This window comes from Leguminivora glycinivorella, chromosome 21 (assembly GCF_023078275.1).
Source record: "Leguminivora glycinivorella isolate SPB_JAAS2020 chromosome 21, LegGlyc_1.1, whole genome shotgun sequence".
In the NCBI taxonomy this organism is placed as follows: Eukaryota; Metazoa; Arthropoda; class Insecta; order Lepidoptera; family Tortricidae; genus Leguminivora; species Leguminivora glycinivorella.
Window position 1 is genome coordinate 5,645,398 of NC_062991.1, and position 18,190 is coordinate 5,663,587.

Sequence of the window (18,190 nt, forward strand, 5' to 3'; positions counted from 1 at the left end):
GAACAGCGTGAGATACGAGATTTTTTAAAATTAGTGACGATATACAGTTTTATAAAAACGACTTAAAAGAAATGTAACTATTTTTTATCATAGCAACACTTACTGTTCACATACAAAAGTGACTCAACAGTTGCCACATGCAAAACGGTTTACATATACGGTGGCTCCCTCTGTTAATTTTTACTCGTGCCAGGCTGTAGTACTTGTACTATTATATATTCTGTGGCTGTAGGTAATCTAGGTAATCACGGATCACAAATGATAAAGGTAACCAAATCCAAGTCTGTTAAAAACATACGATTGACGCACGCTTTATGCTTTGATAAAAGTGTCGCATTGCATTGACGTAATTCGATATTTAATGAAGATACAAATCCGATTTCAATTTATCTGATAAAATGATAAAGCCGTTCGCTTCGGTAGATTTATTCAATTTTCTGCTGTGAACATTCCGACACTTTTTAATTTAAGTATTTATTTTCAACAAATGATTGCCTGTTCGGTGACGGGTTAAGAATTTCACCACCCCCTTTCTTCCCGTGGGTGTCGTAGAAGGCGACTGTGGGATATGGGTTAAATTGTGGCGTAAACGAAAGGCTGGCAACCTGTCACTGCAATGTCGCAGTTTCGTTTTCTTTCTACCCCTTATTTGCCAAGAGTGGCACTGAAACTTGAGTAGTTTATGTGCTCTGCCTACCCTTTCATGGGACACAGGCGTGATTGTATGTATATGTAAATGAATGCTTTTATAATTTTACAGTATTAAAAGTCATGCTCGTGTTGAATACCTGTTAAGTATTTATTTTATCGTATTGCGTGTATTTATAACCGTGAAGTCAGATGACGTGGTTGCCAGGTTGTTGCACTTTTAGCATCAATAGGTACTATTAATGAAGTTCTCATGATTTCAATTTTAATGGCCCTTAGCAACAGCCTTAAAAAATAAAATAAAATAAAATCAGCAACAGCCTTAGGCAATGAAATCAATTTTCCCCCTTTGTTGGCTCTCTGCATGTGTGTCTGTCTGTGGCATCGTAGCTTTCGAACGGATGCACCGATTTAGATTTAGTTTTTTTTGTTTGAAGCTGAATTTATCGGGAGTGGTTTTAGCCATGTTTGATGAAAATCGGTATTTTTCATTTTTTTTATCGTGGTTATTGGATGAGATTTCTAATTTAGTAAATAATTATTTTCAAAATTAATTTGACTGTAATGCTATTAACATTTGTCCAAAAAAATTTGACATAGGTGACCGATTTTCATGAAACGTGGCTAAGAACACTCCCGACTCATTCAGCTTTAAAAGAAAAAAAAAACTAAATCTAAATTGGTTCCTCCGTTCGGCAGCTACGATGCCACAGGCAGACACACATACAGACAGACACGTCAAACTTATAACACCCTGTCGTTTTCGCGTCGGGGGTTAAAAATACCCTGAACATTTGAACAAGAAATAAAAAAATACTGTACCTAACCGTATTTAAATATTAATGTTAAAGCCTTTCTTTCTCATCATTTCCAAAATCTTAAAAAGTACTCAGAGACATTAATAGACAATAATTATACTTACTCATTTAATTTTAAGATTTTCTGAATAAAAAAGGATTCACGTGTTTTATAATGTAATGTCACATTTTTCTTGAAATTCAATAGTTAGATAAATATTTACTCAAAAGACTATCTGATAACATTGACGCACAAAAAACAAATCAAACTAATAAGACGTAAGTGCCTTTTGTTTTATAGCACTTAAGGCATTTTTGACTGTCTGTACTATCTATCAAGTCTAGAGTGCCGCATGCGTGGTGATATGATTGTTTGATTACATGATTACTTAATCTTCGAAGGACCGTAATTAGCAGATTAGGTATGCGACAGTTAAATTATGTGTAATTAGGTTTACTATTTTCAGTCGTTACTCATTAGACTAAAAATTTGTTTAAGACCGTAATTACCTACATAAAGATGTTGTACTTACACCTTGTACCTACAAAATTAATGTAATTTTCGTGTAAAACTCTCCACCATTCCTATGCATTTCTCTAACTAAGCCTTACCTACCTTTGATCTATTATTCAGTTAGTACTATTTTATTCTACCATCGCTGACAATACTCTTTATCATATTATCCCACAGTTTTACAATCACTGTCCAGTAAATCTGGTGATTGACAATGCCTATAAAAAATAAAACCCAATAAAGCGCGGCTACACGACTGTCACTTGTCAAATGTTCACGCGACAAGCATGTCCGACAATGTGCGGCGCCCTTAAGTCTGAATATGTAAATTGCATTCCAGACAAACTTCATAACCGTATGATATCTATTAGCCATATTGCCTGCATTTAAGTACGGTATTTCATTAAGCCAGCTCGGAAAGCTATGCACATCGTATTAAGATTATGCAAAGTTCTCAAGAACGCCACGGTTTAAGAACTCTAGGGAATAAAGCTCAATTTATTTTAAAGTCTCCAGTTCAAAACAACGGTATGAAATAAGTTATTACATTTTCATTATTACGATAGCGGATCGGACCACTCTTCATAATTTGGATGTCTATAGAATTCCAGACTAGTTGGATGAACATTGAACACCAGTCTAAAAATATGTCGAAGTAACCCATACCATAAACAAGACCACACATTTCTTTTGAAATCGATCGGTTAATACCTTGTCATTCAACTGACGTCGCGGACCAACTGACGCATGCGCGTCTGGCTAATGTCTATCCCGTACGAATATAGATGAGTATTGGCTTATACGTATTTTCGTGGTCCGTCGTGATCTATTCAACGCGGCCGTCTTACTTTATCACCGGAATTCACGATAGAGCTGCCATCCGATTTTGTCGCATAGCGACATGATAACGTTTACGCTCATCTCGTAATATTTACTAAGTATGTAATTAAGTCATAATGTACAATGCATTTTTAGGTATTTTTATAATGGAAAATAAATTGTATGTACCGTGCGATTGTCGTCAGTACGCTCGAACTGATCTGAATGTCGGGCCGTGTGGAGTGCGGTCGGCCTCGACTCGACGACGGACTGGCTCAGTCAGAAAAGCGGACTCAACCCGCGCGGACGCGTGGCGCCGGTGCTTGTAGTTTTTTAGTTTTTGACAGTTGGCGCGTTTTTCGGTTAAACTAGGTATTTTTGTGGAAATCATAGATTTAAGTTCGTGTAATCTGTGTATTTTCTGTTTACATTAGTGTACGACTAGTCATTTGTGAATTTTCCGTGTTGGCTGTGAATAGTGCCCGCCGTGTGTACAGCAGTCTGAGTGTACAATTTTACATTGTGATTTCTCTTGGAATATTGTTTTTGTGGACCGCCGGCCGCGAAAGAGGTAAAGGAAACTTTCTTATTGCTCGGAATACGAATGGATTCGGTCGCTCTCTGTGATTTGGGGCATAGAAATTCTTGCAAGCTTCCAAATATAGCAAAGGGGCGTCGCGCGGCACGTTTCCACGGTGGACTCATTAGATTACATATTAATCGGGGTGTACAAGGTGATTTTATAGCGAGTGGAAGCCGTGCGCCCGGCCGGGAGAGCAGAAGACAGCTGTGGTACACGTAACGAGTAAAAATAAATACAAGGCATTATCGGGCGAGACAAGCCACGCCGGCTTGCCGTCGCCTGCGCGTATTATTAGTGCTTATTATAAGGTACGACATTGGCTAGTATGTTAGGTTATGTCCAGGTCACTCGGCTGCCGAATGCCACTAAAAACGTCACTGAATTTATCTCTCAATTCTTATAAGAAACACATCACCTTCATCACAAGTTTGACATTTTGGAGTGTATGCTTGACAGCTAATATTTTTTTATGGACTGATCGGCCCTAGATTGACCCTAGTCACACCTGATGGAAAGCTTTGTTATGAAACCTTGTTTAAAAGGTAGACATGAGTAAGTCAACATAGCCTGTAGTTTACATACATAAACTCACTTCTGTATACCTAAAAGGAGTAGGCAGAACACAAAACTGCTCAAGTTTCAGTGCCACTGAAACGAAATTGTAATATTGCAGTGACAGGCTGATAGCCCATCGTCCACAACACAATGGAGCCCATATCCCACAGTCAAGTAAAGTAAAATCCACAATCCTACAGACTAAATTGACAAATGACTGACAGGTAAAGTGTTACCAGGAACAGCAAAATAAAAATAGTGAAGGGTATATGTTGATAACAATATATCGACAAGTTGTTTAGTACATATAACAGACAAGTTTAAATCAAGAATAAGTATATTATTAGTTTCAAATAAGAGGTACACATTTTGGTTTGTTCTATTTTCGAGGTAGTGGATGGATACCATGCGTTTTTACCCATTAGTTTTAAAACATAAGAAGGCCTGTAGGTAAAAAATAAAATACCATGTCCGACGATAATTTTACTAGTCTTTATTATAAAATATTATTCATTCCCAGCCCGTGTATTATGCTTTCAATTTTATCACATATCCATGGCGATAAAGTATCTGTCTCTCTATGGCAAGTATATCATAAATATCTATATTATTTTCATATAATATTATTGCTGCTTTGAAATAAGAAAAATATCTCTAATTAGGGGTCTACAGACCTTTTAATCTGTCGAAATCACAGAAAAAGTTGGTATATTGATTAGCCGATCAAATTGCCAATTTGATTGTCCCGTCTGGGTGCACTCTGTGATGTAATAATAATTTTAATATTGATAAGAACGACACTAGCCAACCTGTGGCAACATTTGTTCACACTTACTTGTCAATTTGGTCCGTAGGATTATGGATTTTACTTTAGTTAGCAGAGCAGAGTTGAAATAAATAAGGAAAAGTTGCAAAATATAACCTATAAATTGCGAACCACTGATTAACTGCTATTGTTATTCAAATCTATTTGAAACTCCATGTAAATCATGATGCTTTTTACTGTAAAATGATTACCAAATAGTGAATTGGGGGCCATGTATAGGATACAATATCCAAAGAAGACAACCTGTTGGAGAGTTGGTGCTCTGGGAGGAGTTTGAACAAATATCCATTGCATTTGCAGTAAATGCCTCAACTGATAACTTCATCACTTTTGTTTAACCTCCGATGCAAAAATGATGGGGTGTTATAAGTTTGATGTGTCTGTCTGTATGTTTGTCTGTATGTCTGTGTGTCTGTCTGTCTGTGTGTGTGTGTCTGTCTGTGGCATTGTAGCTCCTGATTGGATGAACCAATTTAGATTTAGTTTTTTTTTTTGTTTGAAAGTTGAATTAGTCGGGAGTGTTCTTATCCATGTTTCATGAAAATCGATCCACTATGTTGGGGTTTTTTCAAAATTTTAATTTTGTGGTTAGGTTATTGTACCTATATAATTTTAGTTTAAAAAGTAAAATGTATTTGTTGCTTGACATTTAATATGTTTTGCACCAATAGCTATGTCTGTTTTTGACAGCTCACTTACATATCTTGTGGTCCAAAAAGAAATAAAATAAAATAGTGTGCATTGGGGTTATTTCGAAAGTCACATAAAAATCACCATAATTTCCATCATATCAAGATTCTCCTTTCAAAATTACCCAAGCATTTCTGTGAATCGAAGTTACCCCAATGCACCCTAGTAATTATTGAACAAACATTACAGAACTTGTCAGGGGCCTCTGCACTAGGCTTTGCCTGTATCGCAGGGAACCAGTTCTTCAGTTACCAGTTTATAATGTAGAACAAAATTACAAGTAAAGTCTAGCATTTTTTTAACACAAATTTAGTATAATAATATGTTTCAACATGTTACAAGTATGACAAGTTTATTAATATTATATTGTTTACATTGATAACATTCTTGAATGCATGTGATTTTCCTTTGCCTACAAAGTTTTAACATTTAATTCATACAACTTCCTTAATAACTTAAATATTGTCATGTCACTTTATATAGTTTTGTGTGGATTTATAGCAGTAGCAACACACACAGGGGTCTCATGGACTTGTTTTCCTGAATAATTTTCGGTCCCGGACTAAATAATTCAATTTTTAGGCAGAATTGGCAGAGATTCTATCAGTTCACTTAAAAATTAAATAATTAAATCAAGTGAACTGATTGAATTGCATATATTGTGAACTAAAATGACAAACCCCTTAGAAGACCCCATGCAAATTTTTCAACAAGTTTGTTTAATTTTTTAAATAGCTACTCATGACCTCTCTATGGCTCCTAAGATACAGGCTCGGCCCAGTTTGGGAACCACTGTTTTTACCCTTGTAATATTTTTGCCTCGATAAACGATTTTCATTTTCATTTTTCACCTCAATTGTGGCTTGTGGCGGGGAATGTATTTCTCGGAGATGTTTTCCAGGTTAGAAATTTTTAAAACTTTTTGTGCACATATCATATCATATTATAATTAATGTACATACATACATACAATGTAAACCTTCCTCTATCAGTCTATCTATTAAAAAAAGCATCAAAATCACATTGCGTAGTTTTAAAGATTTAAGCCTACATAGGGACATAGGGACAGAGAAAGCGACTTTGTTTTATACTATGTAGTGATGTAAAAGTGATGAATCCCACTCCTACTATTATAACAATTTATTTTGTTTAAGTACTTAATTCTTGCAAATGAATAAACACAAACATGAGTGACAATGACAAATTAGTAAAATTCCAAGCACTAGTAATGAGACATTTCTGCCAAAAAGTATGTGTTAATTACTGTTGTAATTAAAGACAATATCCTCCTAAAAGGAATGGGGCAAATAATATCTTGCCACACTTTAAATCATTTCAATAGGTACAATAGGTACAACCATGGTTGTTTGGTTTTGGTTGGCAAACACTGCTATAGTCTAATTACTGTTTTAATAAATATATTTATATTGGTTTACTAAACATAAATTATGCCTTTGATGAATAACTTTAACTTATTTCCATATACCAACACAGATATATAGGTACAAAAACGTTACTCTAATAAATTGATTATTCTCGGCAACAGTATGATATGTTATACCACCTTTATACTGCATATAGGTACTCTATATTTTTATTCCTAATTGTATTGATATTTTATTTGGCGACCTGCCAGAGTGTATCTTCTGTATCGGTAGTAATTGAGGCTGGTATTAAGTATGGTTTAGCATAAATCTTGTGTTATATCCTATTCAGACGTAGAAGGAATCAGTATGCGTAACGGCTTAATTATATTGGGTCTGTTGTACAGTGAATTGTATGGTGAAGGTCACCTAGATCTTTCCTCTTAAACAGCTCCATACAAATCTATACAATTTGATAGTAACGAGCGTCGGCGTCGCCCCGCGAGCTGCGTGCGTTCAGTACAAAGCCATAATAATTGATTGTTGTGGTCTGAGATTTGATCGGATTGTATTGTACAGTCTGCACAAAAAAATCATTACGATTACAAGTGCGCAAAATTAAAATTTGCAACGAACTGAGACGAGGTGCAAATTAGGTCTCCAATTTTCAAGTTGATGACAGGGGCACCAGATATTGGTTATCTTTTATACATAATTGATGGCGATGCGCTATTTATTCCAAGCACTGCTATCACGGATTATTAATAAGTTACTAACGTACAGATCCTTCACTTGCCCGCAAAACGACAAATACCTACGCTTTATTTAACTAATACTAATAAGTTACTACGTAAAACTAAGAAGAATAATAGGTATGTGCCACGCGACGCGACTACACAGGCGGGCGCGTGGCGCCCCTCGGCCACTTGTTCATTCGAATGAACGGCTCGTGTAGGTACTTAACGCGCGACCGCGAGCGAGTGACGTACACAGGCCTGCTGCTATCGTCCAGAGAGCTTACCCTACCGCCAGCATCGACAAATCGTAAAACCCTATTGTATTACCCTCCGTATTATCCAAGAGCGATAGAGGCTGATAACGATTTTCGTTGGCGGAAAGCCGTAACAGACGACCTCGTAACAGGTTTTTAGCCTCTTAACGAGCGTATACAGCGTGTCCCACTTGGAACGCTTGATACTGCACAGGGTGTTTCAATATCCTTTGTCATTCCTTGCAACGATTTGGCAGTGCACCCGGGAAGGAGTTATGCAACATGTCAGCCAACAGTGAGATGAGATATATTTTTTGGTAATGTAATGCAGATGCGTTTTGGTTGTGTGTGAGTGTGACAGACTGGCGCCCAAGTGATGTCTGTAACAGGACTCGTTAGTCTCATTATCATTGGTTATAAAACTTATAAATGGTTATGTCAAATATTATTAATATAAATGGCAACACTAACAGACTTTTTTACATTTATAGCTCGAACATAATGTACCTTGAATTTCCTCAATACGACTTATTATACTAAGGGCCTGTTCCAGAATCTCCAGAACGTTGAAGCTTGTATCAGGCAGCGTCCCCACTTAGGCGTCGCGTGTCTCGCGGCGCGCAAGGGGCGTCTGCCGCCTGGGGGCGCGTCTTACGTCCTTCCTATACAAAATGTACTGAGGAGACGTTTTTTGAATTACATTCAGGCGGCGTGGCGGAGACGTCCGTTGCGCGCCGCAAGACATTCGTCTTATGAGTGTGGATGGTCCCTCAGATAAAGAATATGTTTTGTCTGTCAGATAGCTGAAAAAGAAAAAGATCATAAGGATAATATTACATGGATACTACATGGATATAATAATGAAAACTGTCTTACTCGTACCTGAAGTAAATGCACCTGAAATCCATTTGGTTTAAAAAGCGAGTTTACTGCTAATTGCTATCTTATTTTACTGCTCCTTGGTTCCTAGCGGAATGAAACATTACCTTCGCAAGTATATAATTCGTGTGATGACGTCATAACACTTTAACTGCTTGTAGAAGTTTGCCTTATCGTCGTCCATATTTTACTGACATTTATAAAGCTTATTGTAAAGGATAGAGAGGAAATGTCTCCAGTACCTTGGCACTGCATGAAGGGCCAATTTTTTTGATAATAGCTTTAAAATTAACGGACCTTATTGGACATTAGGCGTTAGTTTTCAAGATACTACAAACTAATGGAAAAACTTAATATTTTACTGTTTCGGAAATGTTACCAGATGTAAGCGAATTTTACCTTCTTTTTGTCTTGTTTACTTTAGGTACTCGTCATGTGAAAGATATTTTTCCTTTTAAATCTCACATGCAAGTTTTGATCATATTGTTATTGATTAGAAAAAAAACAGACTTACAAGGAAAACCTTTGTAATATTGAAAAGTACGTATGTACACCTGTAGTGCGAAAAGATTTGCCTACGTATTGTTACAGAAACCTACGAACGTTTCCGGAAAAATACGAAGGAAACCCTTTTCGCCCTACATCTTAAGTAAATCTAAATATATAAAAGAGGAAACTGACTGACTGACATATCAATGCACAGCAACGCGCATCAGCAGCAGTCCTAGAGATTCCAAATTTGGCACGTAGGTTCCTTAGGGACCATCCACACTCATAAGACGCATGTCTTGCGGCGCGCAACGGACGTCTCCGCCACGCCGCCTGAAGCTAGGAACATACTACGCGGACGTCCGTCGTAAATCGACCGCGACCGCGACCGATCAGTGTGCGTGGAACAAAACATCCAGCGAGCCAGATTTCGATCGGACGTCCATGCGCTCAAGGCCACATCCACGTGATCCACGTCCGTCGACCGATAGTTTGCACGGTTATGTGTAATTTCATTGTCCAGATTCCCGTCCGCGGTCGATTTACGACGGACGTCCGCGTAGTATGTTCCTAGCTTAAATGTAATTCAAAAAACGTCTACTCAGTACATTTGGCGTACAGCGCGTCTTATGTCGCGTCTTAGGTAATTCCTATACAAAATGTACTGAGTAGACGTTTTTTGGATTACATTCAGGCAGCGTGGCGGAGACAACCGTTCCGCGCCGCGAGACACGCGACGCCTAAGTGGGGACGCTGCCTTATAAGGCGTAGAGGAGCACTAAGAAAGGATTTTACAGAATTCATCTCCTAAGGGGGAGAAATAGGCTTCCAAAGTTTATATGGGAAAACAAGATTAGATTAACTAGTACGCGAGCGAAGCCGCGGGAAAAAGCTAGTATTCTTTAAGCAATTAAGCACGCACGTGGGTTAAATTGTGGCGTAGGCGAAAGCATGAGGTGAAGGGTTGCCATTGGCAACCTGTCCCTGCAATGTCACAGTTTCGTTTTTTTTTCATCCCATACTTGCCAAGTGTGCCACTGAAGTTTGAGTAGTTTCATATATGCCCTGCCTCTACCCTTTATAAGATACAGGCGTTATTGTATTTGTGTATGTATGTATGTATGTAAATATTCGTTATTGCTTCACAAGGAAAATATTAAAAATAGACAACTGTGTTGTTAAGCTTGTGGTTTGACATCCACTTTACGTTGTACCAAGTGTGGACATAAAATAAAATGCTTCTAGCTAACATAATGCGCTATGGCACATTGTACTGGGCCATAAGATGCACCTGAGTCTCGCTAACAGCGATATTTCATATGAATTACCTTCATACATATAGTATGTAACACAAGCTGTATAAAAACTCCATAATTGGCTGACGAACCACACTTTTCACGTTCAACTCGTGCATAGTTACTTCATCATTATCATCATAGGGCCTCGTCCATCTTGACAGATGATTTAAACAACATGTGAATGCGAGAGACAACTCCACTCGTGACTATAAAGACCTATCCGGGAGCGAATTGGACGTCCGCATTTCTTACATTTAAATTGAGATCCAAACGCCGAGGAGACACTATCGCGATCGTGTTACTAGTTACAAAACCTTACTAATAAGAGGACCCCTTTTATTTGATAATAAACGCATTGACGAGTTTTCTATGACAACTATGTGTGGTCGTAAAACAGAATGGTTCTAGCGAACATAATGCGCTATGACACATTGCGCTGGGCCATCAGATGCACCTGTCTCGCTAACAGCGATATTTCAGATGAATTGCCTTCATATAGTATGTAACACAAGCTGTATAAAATGCACCAATCAACTTAGGAACCAGACAGTCTTTCACGCTTATTTTACTGAACGAATTGCATGAAAATTGGGTTTATACCTACTGGTTGATTTTGCTAACATCTGTGTACCCAAAAACATATACAATATTATTGTAATAATGTATTACACAAAACTGACTAAATATCTCCGTGTATCGCCAAATATTTATCATTTATATAGCCCCATATAATGTCTCTGTCTTGCCCACCATATAATGTTTTAGCTATTAAATTTTAAGCGAAATTATTCAAGGAATGGGGTCGATTTTCCTTTATATCACGTTTTAGGTAAATCATAAAAAAACAGTCCTTAGTTAATTTAGCTTAGCTTTTAATTCATAACTTGCAAAAAATTTAATTTGTCCTTTATGAAGCACATTGGGCCGGACGAGGAGAGATAAATAAATCATAAATAATAAATCGGTACCCTACCACATTGCTTGCGTTGCACACCCGAAAGCGGATTCCTAATGCATGGAGTATAACATAATTCTGTAAATTGCAATGCACTGAATATGACAAGCATGCGTTTGGGGTGTGTATGTATGTAATGTGGAATATGTAAACAAACAATCTATTTCGTCTAGGGCAATATTATGTCTATGCAGTCAGAGATCTTTGGATACATAAAACTAGATTAGATAATAATTTACCTAAATGAGCCTATGTTTCTAATTATCGATCTAATATTCTTAATCCCCGACGTAAAAACGACGTAAATAATGTATTTGACGTAAGTGTCTGTCTGTGGCATTGTAGTTTTCGAACGAGTGCACCGATTTAGATTTAGTTTTTTCTTGTTTGAAAGTTGAATTAGTCGGGAGTGTTGTTAACAATGTTTGTATCGGGTTTTTTCAAAATTTTAATTTTGTGACGTGGTTATTATAAATATTTAACTGTGGGTCTAGTGAAAAAGGGTATAACTCAAATTGACTCGGTGAAAAAGGGCACAAGTCCCACCTCGGACTTGTGACCTTTTTCACCGAGTCAAATTGAGTTATACCCTTTTTCATTAGACACACATTAAAATCAAATGTAAAATGTTAGTAAAAACCTACATTTTTATTAAATTAAGTCAACATTCCTATTCGTAACTGCAACCTTTAGTCTCTAACTTTGGTAAGCCGTTGATGTCATATAAGCATCATCAAGCAACATATACATAATACATATCGCTTACTAAACATCGTAACTCGCAGACTTTTTAAATAAACTGCGACCTTGAGCAGTACGTAATAGAGTTCACATTCCAACATCACGTTTCAAAGATATGACGTAAATACATATGAAACCGGTTTTGTATCAATGTATTAAACATAGAAGTAGACAAAATGCCAAAAATATGTATCTACAACCTTTCCTCTCAGCAATAAATAATAAATAAATAAATATTATAGAACATTCTTACACAGATTAACTGAGGCCCACGGTATGCTCAAGAAGGCTTGTGTTATGGGTACTCAGACAACGATATATATATAATATGTAAATACTTATATACATAGAAAACATCCATGACTCAGGAACAAATATCTGTGCTCATCACACAAATAAATGCCCTTACCCGAACCCGGGGCCGCGGCGCAGCAGGCAGGTTCTCTACCGACTGCGCCAGACCGGTCGTCTACAATAAAGTATATACATATTTTTGGCAGTTTGTCCGCATCTATATTTAAAACATTAAGTGTACATTGAATTCAGACCGGTTTATCTGTGTTTTTTATAACCAAGCCTTTAAAGTCAACATGCTAAGGTTTATTTAGGTTGCTGGCGAATTGAATGCAAGAATGCAGTTTGTTATGTTACATGTTGTGACCGATTTGCGAGTCAGATATCATAGATAACTTATGATCATGGTAGCGCAAAAATAATTACTGTAGTTTAGTAGTTTTCCTCAGTAAGAGGTACTCCACACACGCTTGTGAGTATCATGCGTCTATTCTGCGTTGTGGCTGCGCTGTTGCGTCAAGCTGTAACCAGTCGACTAAGACGCTGACGCTCGGGAGACGCTACTGTGGAGTTTCGCTACGGTCAGTTCACAGTGAACTGATTAATGATTATGAATCATGTCGAATCTAATGTCACAAGTGTTCATGACGAGGAGAGTTGCAAGTAGACATATTCTCTCTTTAAAAAGATGAAAAAGCATGATGGTAAAAACGTCTGCAAATGGAATCAAATTGGTCTATTCACAAATAATGGTGCGGCCACAGCCACACCCACGCCACAGGTTAATGTACCTTCATGCCAAACAAGGTTCAGCTCAGCAATTTCGCAAAGCAACCGTAGGTAGTAGCACCATATATGTAGAAGAGTTGGTTTAAATGCCTATAGCAAATTGCCTCTAAAATATTATAGACCGATAGGGATGGACAAAAATAGTAAGAACGTCTCCTCAGTACATTTTGTATAGGAAGGATGTAAGACGCGCCCCGATCTGTTATAGTTTCCCCATCTTCTGGGCGAGCTCACTCCATCGTAGGCCACGTCTTTGCCTCTGGCTGGTCTGTGGCCAAGAGTAAGCCCATTTATAATAATATTAATAACTAGCTGCCCGGCGTACTTCGTATCGCCTTATACTTGGAGGCGCAAAACATGGGGCAAGGCAAAGAAGTGATCATTTTTACTTGACACAATTAAGTAGCTACATCATTAATTACATTATAGCGTACCTATTTAATATACAAATACCCATAGGTGGGCATTAACTCGTTAATCCGTTAATTAACGAAGTTAACATTTCGATTAACGGATTAACTTTTAAGTTAACTCTAAAAATGTTAACGGACTCGTTAACTTCCGTTAAATTTCTCCGAGTCCGTTAATCGTTAATTTAGCAGGGCAGCGCCGCGAAAAACACGCTACTGTAAAAGTCCGAAGTACGGAAAATCCTAGGATTTAACCGGTAAATCCCAGCTTTTACCGATTTTGATCGCCAAAAGCCCAAATATTACCTAAAGAATTGTTGTTCACATGGGTTCGCTTTTACCAACGTTGATTCGATGAATCCTAAGTTTTACCATGGCAACTGTTCTAGATTATACTGTGGTTCTAGTGACAGGGCAGCAAATTCGAGCCCAATTTACGACCACATTCTCTTCCCTAGCTTCTACCCGGCTTCCGCCTGCTGTGATCTTGCAGCTCTCCTGACACAGTTCTTGGCAGTAGCTCAGGCAATCACTGCCTTCCACATGTAGCCTAGAGTTCAATAGGCTTGCTGTAATTCGGGCTTTTACAGTAATATAATACATTATAGTGGATTACTGATACAACTAAATATATACCTACAGTAAAAATATTTTTTGTCACGCGTTAACGGATTATCGATTAACTTTAACTTACGTTAAATTTGTTGAAATGTATCGCATTACCGATTAACGAAGTTAACTTTTTTAGTAACGGATTAACGATTATCGAAGTTAAATATTTGATTAACGGTGCCCGGCTATTCACATACCTATTGAAGAGATAAGATGACTTACCTTTTTCCTCTTGTGGCAATCATCCGGTTATTGCGTTGTTTTAGTTACTAACTGTAATACTTTAAATTGCTTTTGAAATCAATTTTGAGTTTTTTTACCATTCATTTAAAATACACCATTAGCTAGTTTATTCCAACTATATAATTCCAACTACAAAAATATACTACATGAAGAATAGAGATAAAGGAGCAACCTCTTTATGTATCAGATGTGCACATATTAAAGAAAAGATAGGTGGCGCTGCAATCGCAGGTGCATAACGGTTTGACAATCTCTTAGCCTTCTCGGTAGTGACCCCGCCTACAGAGCAAGAGGTCCCGGGTTCAAATCCTGATGAGATCTTTATTATTTTTTTCTACAGACATTTTTTCCTCAATTTTTTTTTTTAATATCCAAAAATATTTTGTTTAGTATTGACAAAATTAAAATACTAAAAAAAAATCAAAAAACAAAAAAATCGCTGTCAGGATCGAACCTGAGAACATCCGCATACGAAGCCAGCGCACTACCACGGGACTACGTCTTGATTTGCTCAGTCTGACGAAATCATGTCACGTCTTTGCCCGGCAACAGACAGTCTTAAAAATTCATAATCTTAAAAAAAAATTGTATGCAAATTGACAGTTCAAACTGACACTGACAGATCTGTCAGTGTCAGTTTGCATACAATTTTTTTTTAAGATTATGAAAATTAAGACTCGTCTGTTGCCGGCCTTTGAGTATTGAGCGAGACATGCGCTCCTACCGGAGAGATTTGTAACTGCAATTAATAGGCCTCATTTTCGCGACTGTTCTACTTCGACAGATTGTCCTCCTTACCTCTATTCTCCATGATATACTATTTTTATTTTATCTCAAAACACAAATCACAGCAATTGACAACGTCTAACAGATTTTTTTTCTGTTATGACAGCTCATTCTCATTCATTTCATTTCAAGCAATATTTTTTAGCCGCATTACCTGGCCGCTACATATTAAGGTGGATGATACAATGGCTCCGGTTGTGCGATGCGAATCGGAGCCAGTGTGACATCCACCTAATCAACTACTTGTTGCACGATTAGAGTGAGATGGTGCAATAGGTAGAGAAGGACAAACATGTATTGCCTCACTCTATCGCTCCATCTTACTCTAATCGAGCAACCGATCGCCATGTGTGTAGAGATCTTGAGGATTGTGATCGTTTCGGTTTCCTTCGCCTAAGTTTTGCACGGAGCGAATGTAACTATTTATTTGCGATGGTACTGGTTCATCACTACTTTTGTGAAGTATAAAATTAATAGCTGTAACAAACTGTCAGATGTGGTTCGAGTCGGACAGCGGATTTAATTCGCTCCGAACCATATCCGGCCGTCTGTAGAGCACGCGGACCAAATCCGACCGGTCCGGCCCAAACCAAATCTAACCGTCTGTTACAGCTATTAGAGAAAATTTATAAATCTGGCAAGCAATTTGACAATGACAACTTCATAGACTACTTAAAATAGCTGTAACAGACGTGTGCGTTCCGATTTAGTATTATTTCTTTAACGGAATAATTACTAATTTTCACATTATTTTGCCATTCCTTATTTCTTTAACGGAATAATTACTAATTTTCACATTATTTTGCCATTCCTTATTTCTTTAACGGAATAATTACTAATTTTCACATTATTTTGCCAAGATAAATTAATAAAATCACAATGCGTTTGGAACGCATCCGTCATTAATGTAAGTTTGGAACGCACCTGTCATTAACGTCACGTCATTGTCAAGTTGTCAGGTAGGAACAATTTGTATGGGAAAAAAGAATCACTGTTTTCTAATTATCATCACAATATTTACGTGTTTTTACACTGCCTAAACCTTCTGCGGTCTAATACAAACATTTCAATACCAAAATTACGTAAATCGGTCCAGCCGTTCTCGAGTTTATAGGTAACTAACAAACGCATTTCATTTTTATATATATAGATACCCCTGTACCCCTTACATTTCATTAAAGTGTCGAAAGGGCCTCTACGCGTTGGCTTCGGCCCCGCGCACGCCTCCCAAAGGTCCGGAACACCATTGTTCCGTGATCGGAAAGACATACAAATTAATAATAAAAAAAAAGAAATATATTTATTTGCTTGAGAAAGTTAGCTACAGTTCAGCATGTTCACGTTTGTTTGTTGCCTCCAGTATGCAAACAAGAGACTTCTTCGAATTTATATTTCCGAGGTAGCCTTCCAAACCTTTGTAGTCTGCACTGCACTACATTCTCCAGCTGAATTCTAGGACTTTCTATACTTAAGACGGCGTCCCAGCTACATCCAGGCCAATCGAGTGGAGTCGCGAACGGTGACGTCATCGCCACCCGTGCGTCAACGTCGCATATAGAAAATGTTGTGTCGCCTGCGTGACGCCTGGGAGAGTCATCGTATGAATCTTATTAAACTTCTTTATAACATGGCGTGTAAGATATCTGCGAAGAAATTGGAAGTGAGAATATCGATGTATCCTACGATGGCATAGAGGCGTTACGGACGATCCCATACGGGTCTCCAGTCTCCACCCATGAACTTGAACATACGGAAACGGATGATCCCATACGGATCTCCACCCATGAACTTGAACAAAAACATTTATTCAGTAAGTAGGCCACAGGGGCACTTTTACAAGTCAACATTACAATAAATAATACGGATTCAACGAAATTTAAAAGCTACATTAAATTAAAAATTGAACATGGTGAAAAAAAATACAAACTGATAAAAAAATAAGAACATCTAAAATAACTTTATAGAGTTGCAAAGACTCTAGATATCACAACTGAAGATAATAAATATACTTAGTCTATCTTTTTTTCTTAGAGATGTATATGGTCTCCAAGAGTCAGAAAGAAAATAAACAAGAACCGAAAAAAGTGCCTCAATGTATTCTTACTTCTTACTCAAAATTAAAGTCACAAGTAGATATAGTATAGCCCCTATTAGCTGAAACAGACCGGTCTTCACAAACAGCACCTGTTCACGAATATGGCGCGTATCTCAGCCGTCGCCTCTCTTCACCTTCATTCGGGAAAGTGGCGGGAACATACGGATGATCCCATACGGGTCTCCAGCCTTGAACATCAACATATTGATCACACCCTAAGGATGTGACAAATGTGTTAGTTTCCATACTGCTGCTAAAATAAGTCACAAGTTTAATCACATCGAAGAGGGACCGATATTTTTGTCTGTTTGTGCATTTGGACATCGTATGTATGAATGATATAAGCGCTTTAACATTCATAATCAGTCATAACATAACAGGATTCCTATTATGTATTCTTATTTTGGAAATCCTTTGATGAACATATTTTTGTTCCAATCAAAGAAACATAATGAGTCAGAATAATTGCTCGTTTCAAGACGAAGTGACGCCTATAATGAATTGCAGGTAATTCTTATCAAGTTGCTATTCTCACCGCTAACTATGAGTCTATGACTATTAATGCACTTAGCGATATTCAGTATAGCTAGTTCAAAGTACCTGCACTGTTAATGTGCATATGCAATTAATACAATGCACAATTGCACATGTTAATAAACTGCATTTTCTGTGACAGAAGTAAGAACTGAGATGAATTGATAATTAACGTGAAAATCGCTTCATACTTACCAATATAACCTTGGCAATGTTGTCACAAAACTGGTCCGCAATTTTGATTATGAAAAAACTGTCATATAAATTGTCTGCAATGT

General features: G+C 37.5%; 1 protein-coding gene across 11 annotated transcripts in view; it reads left to right on the plus strand.

Annotated features, from left to right (window-relative positions):
* The window catches only part of LOC125237451 (plasma membrane calcium-transporting ATPase 3), a 284,836-nt gene that overhangs the window by 56,580 nt on the left and 210,066 nt on the right, over nt 1-18,190 (plus strand). For 8 of the 11 annotated variants that reach the window (XM_048144532.1, XM_048144536.1, XM_048144539.1 and 5 more), the window contains exon 1: nt 2,995-3,349. The exons of 2 other annotated variants lie outside the window; for them this stretch is intronic. The gene's annotated coding sequence lies outside the window, so the exon portion shown is untranslated. Of the gene's footprint in view, nt 1-2,994; nt 3,350-18,190 lie in introns of those variants that run through there. One more of the 11 variants, XM_048144540.1, reaches the window with a different exon arrangement.